The 7,027-nt window shown below is 37.0% G+C and overlaps 1 long non-coding RNA gene across 1 annotated transcript; it reads left to right on the top strand.

The window, feature by feature from the left end:
- The first annotated feature begins 1,277 nt into the window (after positions 1 to 1,277).
- On the top strand, positions 1,278 to 7,027 carry LOC134424095 (uncharacterized). Its single transcript, XR_010029337.1, has 3 exons — positions 1,278 to 1,366; positions 5,210 to 5,290; positions 6,959 to 7,027. It is a non-coding gene; the product is annotated as an uncharacterized LOC134424095 (long non-coding RNA).

Here is a 7,027-nt window from a genome sequence, read left to right as displayed (position 1 = left end):
GGAAGCAAATGCTTCTTTATCATATGATTTCTACTTTTCTTTACCCAATGCTGTCCCCTGCAGGGTGTAAGAAATCAGATCACAGAAGTACTCAGAGGCTAAAAAAGATATTTATTTTTTTTTAATCCAGGAGTAAGAGAGGAATAACTGAATTAACATCATGTTCTCTATCAGAATTCATTATCAAGCCAGCATGGTTTATGAAAAATCCTTTCAGAAGCTTAACTAGGTGCTGTGATGGGCATTCCTTGAACATATTCTCTTATATCTCATGGCATATGTGCAAGACTTCTTTCCACAGGTGCTCATGTTGATATTCTGTCTGTGGGCAATAAGATGTTGAGCATTTCTTTTATATGTCTCATCAGCTGCACTTGGACAGGAAAATCAAACAGAACACATAAATTATAAAATACCTCTCAATGGACTTTTTTACCACTTTATGGAATGAGAAGTAAAGGGTATACAAGACTGCTCTGTATATGTAAAAAATACTAAGCTACTACTCTGCTTAAAAGACAGGTGACCCCCATAAAAGAATTACAACTCATCTCCAAAAGGACATTAAAAAAGGGAAGCATAAAGGTGGACAGCTGATTAGATTTAATTAATAAGATCATCTTTGTACCAGACAAAAACAAAACATGGAGCTTAAAAAAAACCTCTGGGAGCATTTGCTATCACATAGAAATCATACTCACACGACTGTTGTCTCCTTACTCAGCTGGAAAGCTGCTTTATCTGACTAAGTGCAAATACTGAAATGTTCATTAGCTCTCTTGAAACACCTTGACTTGTCTTTATTGAGTTGCATTTCATCCATAGCCTTTGCACCTGGGGGCACACAATAAATTTTTCTTCACAAAGGGTTTCTCAAGAGTGGTATGACTGTTCCTTTTCTCCCCAGAGTCTGAATGCATTGCATCATCTTCTATCATATTTACAAGCCTGGGGCCCAGGATGAAGAATTGTTTAGGATCTCCAAACCAAAGCTTGCCACGTAGCAGATCAAATTGTTGTTGCTCTGCCACTGAGCTGACTCAGTACTTGCTTGTTTGATTTAAGGCACAGCTCCACTGTGAAAAGTTATTGTAAAAATGGTATTTTCTTCTGCAGCAGAGCTAGTTCCTACGTGTATGAAGAATTATATGTGCTGACTCAAGTGACAGAACATAAGTATTTACTGCTTCTGGTGTTGCCAGCTCTGCAGAGCAAAGGCAGAGGAGAGAAAGCAGGTTAGGGTCAATTTAATGTGTATCCATTTTTACTCCTTTCCAGGATTCCGTGTGCTTAGTCCTTGCAAATTCAGGGAGAACAACTGCATCCCAGAGCTGTTTGCAGGAGTATAATTTGGCCTCTACTGCTGGTGAGTAGCCATGGAAAGGAAACATTTTGGTCTCTCAGATGGTAAAGAATGTGGAAACACCACAGACAAAAAACCATAATAAAACTGTAATTTGAAACAGAGTAGATCATTACTTTATACTCTTCCATACCATATTTTGCATGTACTGACCCGCAGAGTTTGTGGCTGCAGTAGATTATTTTGTGTCATTCTGGGTTTGTAAACTTTTCTCTTGGATTAACATAATCTCTTACTATTCAGATGTAGCGGGAAAATATTTCTGCTTTTTTTATTATTTACCACTTCTTTTAGAATAAAGCAGAGTGTCAATTCTTTGTATTACCCAGCTAGCTATCATGCTTTTGGAGCTTATTTTCCCTCAGTGTTGTGGTCTGTTAACACACAGAACTGCCCTTCAGTGACTCTGGTCTGTCCCCACTGAGCCATGCTCAGGGTTGGTGAGGGCTTCCTCCTTTGGCTGTTTCACACAGTCAGTATGTGAAGCTGTGAGGGAGTTCATAAGGAATTACTGAGTTCATAATGCTGAGTGTTGGTTTTAGCACGTTCACAGTGTCTGGCTTTATTGCTTTAGCTTGTCTAAACCAGGGAGAGAAGTTGTCTCTCTGTTTCAAAGTGACTCTGAAGCTTGTGTGAAAATGACTTGGACTTGTGTTCCATCAAAAAAGGAAGTGGTTAGAGCAAGCAAAGGAGCAAGAAGATTTTCTTGAAAATTTCAGCTATTTAAAAGAGAATTTTAAGCCATTATCTTAAATGCCTAATGGCTACTGGATGATCAAATTGCCAGCAATGTCTGCTGGTCTCTTTTGCAGTCTTTTGCTGTGAAATTGTCACCTTTTCAGAGCAGGTTGTGGGGCTATATTTTAAATCCAGTAGAACAGAAATCAGTGGGAATATGGCAGCTTGCCTAATTAGTCCAATACCTTGCTCTATTTCTTTGAGGCAGTAAAAGTTTAAATAGAAGTTACAGTTACTGAATTTTTAAAGATTATCTTAATGAAAAGACAGTGGCTATCAACAAGCCATGCTGTATTCGAAATAAACACTGGCCCCTCTGCTGAAATGTCTTAGCACTGGAAAAAGAAGGAGCTGCTTCTCTTGGCAGCTTTGGAATTTTCTGCCCAGGTAGTCCAAAAAGTTAAATTGTATTGGCCTCAGTTTATATCTGTTCTTCCCCTGGGAACTGGAACTAAGTTCTTCTTTAAGAGAGTATGATCTTAACTAATGGTGAAGCTGATAAACACTTACAACCTTTGGTATATTCTATTCAATTCTAAGGTAAATAATTATAAATTAAACAAAACCTCATTGTGATAGAGAGAAAAAGATTAATAAGAGGCAACTACATGAAACTTATATATGAGTAAAGGGCAACTTACCTCCTACGTCCCAGCACTTAGAAGCTGACTAAATCTATGCAGGATAAGATTTACAAAAAATCCTTGGGAAGGGGTGGGGTGGGGGGGAAATGCCCTTGACTTGTCTTAGAATAGAAACTGAAAGTTTTAAGGCTTGTATCTAACATGAGGCCAAAATACAAAATATCAGTTATTCTTTGAACTTGTCTTTTAAATAACCCTTTAGGTATTGTAGCCTGAGCAACAAATATTTTATTGATTTGTGTGTGTGGATGGATTGCGCTTAACTATATTCAGTTCATATTGCTTAGTAATTTTTTCTGAAAATACAGCTATTCTTGTAAGCTCTTGAGTCTGGTTTAGCTCAATCAGTAGTTTATCAAAATCTTGTTATGCATTTCCATAAGAAGGAAGAATACTGCCAGCAAGACTCACCATTTTGTTCTGCTGTGCAGCAATTGCAGCCACATCTGCAGGCTGTACTTGCTCCTGAAATGTGGGAACTCATAAGCCAAGATGGAGACTCGAGTGCAAATTCACTTCCTGGTGGTTAATAGGAGTTACAACCAAAGACCCTGAGGAGAATCCCTAATTCCACGAGAGTTTTACCTTCTCCTGGAAACCCTTTTGTTGTGAGCAGGCCTGGCTCAAGGGGATAATAGGAACTGGAAATACGAGTGTATTTGAGAAATGCCCATATACACTACAGACACATAAGCTTGACAGTCTTTAGGAGCTGTCTGATAACTTTCTACAAAGCAGCTTGACCCCCTACTGTTATTTTTTATGTTTGTATTTACTTTATCACACAGAAAACCAATCATGTTACTTTGTCATACCAGTTATTTTATAAAAGTAGACAGAGACATGTACAGCTCAGAAGAGCTTAGTCTCCTGAAAAGACACAGCACTTTCTTCCCTTGAGGTCTGAAGTTATTGGGGCAACAGAAGTGCTTAGATTTTGTTCTTTAAAATCTGGATAATAGAATAATAGAACATAATAATAATAAAATATTCTTGAAAAGATCCAGTACCTAAATATGTCCTTGAAAAATATCATCATAATTTTATGTCACCTACATTAAAAGTTCAACATCATGTTACACAAGAGACTTGACTTGAGAGCATATATCCATTTAAATTGTTGCAAGCTTACCCAGTCAATGCAATACAAAATTATCTTCCATGTTGCTGTTGGGATCATTCTGCTGCTTTTATTTGGATGTCAAAGTGACAGGCCATTAACCTAGGGGTAAGCTAATTATTTAAGGAACTTTTCTTGTTTTGTACAATGAAGAAGTATTCTTGAAAATACAACACAAACATAGATATCTGTGTCAGATGGTAATGGTCTGTTTCTTTTAAATATGAAAACGTAATTTTAGCATTCAAACAGTCAATACAGTGATAATTTAAAATAAAACAAGAACAACCATCATTAAATGTTAGATTGATGCTTAACACATTGATCTTCTCCAATAGAAGCTTTCCATATTCCATCTGTTAGAATCTTTGACCTTTTCTTAACACCATTAAAAGATAAAATGTTAATCTACTGAAAAAAGATGCATGACCTTTTAAAAGTGAACTGTACCACTTTACAGTCTGCCATCATTAAAGAACTTTATGCTCAGGAGCCACACATTATGTGTATCATAGCAATATAATTGTTTAGAATATTGTAATTGTTCAACCAAGAAGATATATACCACACATAACATAAATTAGAACTAGAACTATCTGAACTTTGAAAACCCAATCAAAATAACATGTCAGATCGAGTCTTACTTTCAGTTTTAATCAGCCTCAACCTCAAATTTTTTTTTGTTAATATGCTACAATGCATGCCTAGAAGACACCATTTTAACAAAGATGAAGAAAGGTACTTTGGGAAAAATGAAACCACATCACTGGCAAAGGAAGATGCTTATCTTCCTTTGTTTAAAATCACCTTTACTTCTTTTTTCAGTATAAAAAAATAATTGGAGCACAAATATTTTGTATTTCATAAAGGAATTTCAATAGCAAGGAAAATAATGAAAATGGACTTGTTTTTAATAAATCTGAATTATCTTAAACATGACTTCTTAAAAGCAGTGGCCACAATTCAGAATGGTGCTGAAACTGGTTTAAATCCAGTTCAGTATCAGATAGTAATTAGTTTTGAATATGGGCTAATTTGACTCCAAATTAAGAACTAAAAGAGAATGAAAAAAATCCTAAATGCATGATACATGAATCTTATCTTCTGGTAAGATAAGTTTTAGATGAAGGCCATCAAATTGTTTTGAGGACATAGCTATATAGTAGTGTGTCCACTCAATAGCTACTTAACAGGGGCTAATAGAAAGCTTCAGCATTTGAATCTGATGTTCTGCTAGTACCGTTTATTATATAGGTAAAAAAGCCTTTCTACAGATGAAGGCTCATATTCTGCTATTTTAACCTAAATTCTTTTCAAGTCCCTAACTTGTTCCATTTTCCACAGTAAAACCAGTGAGCTTAGTCTGGATAATTTGGGGTTGGAATATCCTCTATGCATGTTTTCCAGTGGAATTTACTCCTTAAGGTAAATGGCTGCATGCAAAATAGAGATGAAAGTGTTCTAATATAACATTAATTTAGATCTCAATATTAATATTATTTGTATTAACTTATTATGTTTTGCAATGTCACTGCAGTGGGGGTTCTTAGCCCTGATGCAATGGGTGTATTTAAATTAGTAATTTAGGGCACAGAAGTTATTTTTTTCCCTTTGTGATTTTGCCTTGCACCTATACCTGAAAGCAGGTGGTGTGTGCCCAAAGCTGTTTCCTACCTCGTGAAATTGAAGCTGAAATCATTTGCTGAATAGCCATCTTGAGTAGTAATGGGGACACAGAGTCCTGCAGGATTTAGCTCTCCACAAATGTCTTGCATGCCTAGGAATGGAAACTAGCTTGAACTTCATTGTTAGAAATTTGATCATCTGCATAATAATGCAGAAAGTAAAGGAGAAATCACAGGCTTTGCTAAGAGATTTTGGCAATTGAAAGACCTTCACTTCCAGTGAAAAGTTCATATTCTGCTTTCTGATTGCATCACTGCACTAGCCCTATCCAATGTATTGTTACTGCTAAATAAGCTGCACCCCATTTTGTTCAGGCCAAGCATTTCATCTTTGAAGTTAGTAGTCACTTTTTTTTTGTCAAGCTCTTCCATTGTTTAGACCTGCTTCCCAGTCCCAGCCCCAGTTTATCACACCGCAAATTTCCTCTCTCGCATATTCTTCCCTCTAGGTCATTGATAGTGAAAGCAGGCAATATGTTTCCTGGTGTTCAACCATGTGGCACTTCACTAGTCACATAACACACTAGATAAGGAGATGACAGTCTGTGCTGCTCTGAATAGCATATGTGCATGCCATCTGAAAGCCAGGAGCCCGAGGACATGGATACAGCCAACAGAGGGAGTCAATGGCAGCAGAGCACTGGCCATTCATCCCCTGCTAGGGAGAGAAGAAAAATGGACAGCTTTGCATTTATGGTTGAAGGGAAGGTTTCAGTCTGTTTCTCGTTAGTCTCCAGGCATCATTTGGAGGCCATGTGCTCCTCTTCCTTCAAGTTGGATGTTGCCTACGTGACACAAACTTGGTCCCAGCTCAGCAGGAGGTGGTGCCCCATTAGAATGTCAGCTGTTTTGATAAAAGTTTGGCCCTTTTAACAATTTTTAGGTGTACAGGGAGAATCTGATCGATAGCATTTACCTTTTTGTCTATTAAGTATACCTATCAGCTAACATAAAGAAGCCCTAACTGCTATCTAGTTAGAATTACAAAATAAAGCCTAATTTGTGGGGAACACCTGCTTGCTCCATCTTTCACAGTATAGTAGTAATGTTTAACATCTCTTCTGCCTACTCATAACTTGGTATCCAACATAGCTAAAATTATGTAGATCTCATCAACGAAAGTGGCATTCCCTTCAGACTAAAAAAGTCCTAGATCTCAGCATTGGTGAATATAATAAAGAGAAAGAGTCTTTTCTCTTTGACAGAAGCAAGCTGTCACAGTAATAGTGAAATGAGACACAGAAGAAAAAAAATTTCAAAATATTCTTAGACACATTCAGGCAACATGTAAATAGAATAATAAATCTGGCAAGAAAGATCTGTTTATTTTTCGCACAAAAGGGCTAAGAAGTTGTTTGCGGGTTTTTTTCCATTTTAAAGCATGAATTTCTTTTTCTTCCACCTGAAGTCTGCACAGTATTCCACAGAGCAGCTGTCCACAGCAAGAAACTCATCATTCACTCTCTGATCAGCACAT

This window comes from Melospiza melodia, chromosome 13 (genome assembly GCF_035770615.1).
Source record: "Melospiza melodia melodia isolate bMelMel2 chromosome 13, bMelMel2.pri, whole genome shotgun sequence".
In the NCBI taxonomy this organism is placed as follows: domain Eukaryota; kingdom Metazoa; phylum Chordata; class Aves; order Passeriformes; family Passerellidae; genus Melospiza; species Melospiza melodia.
This window is presented reverse-complemented; position numbering and strand designations above follow the sequence as displayed.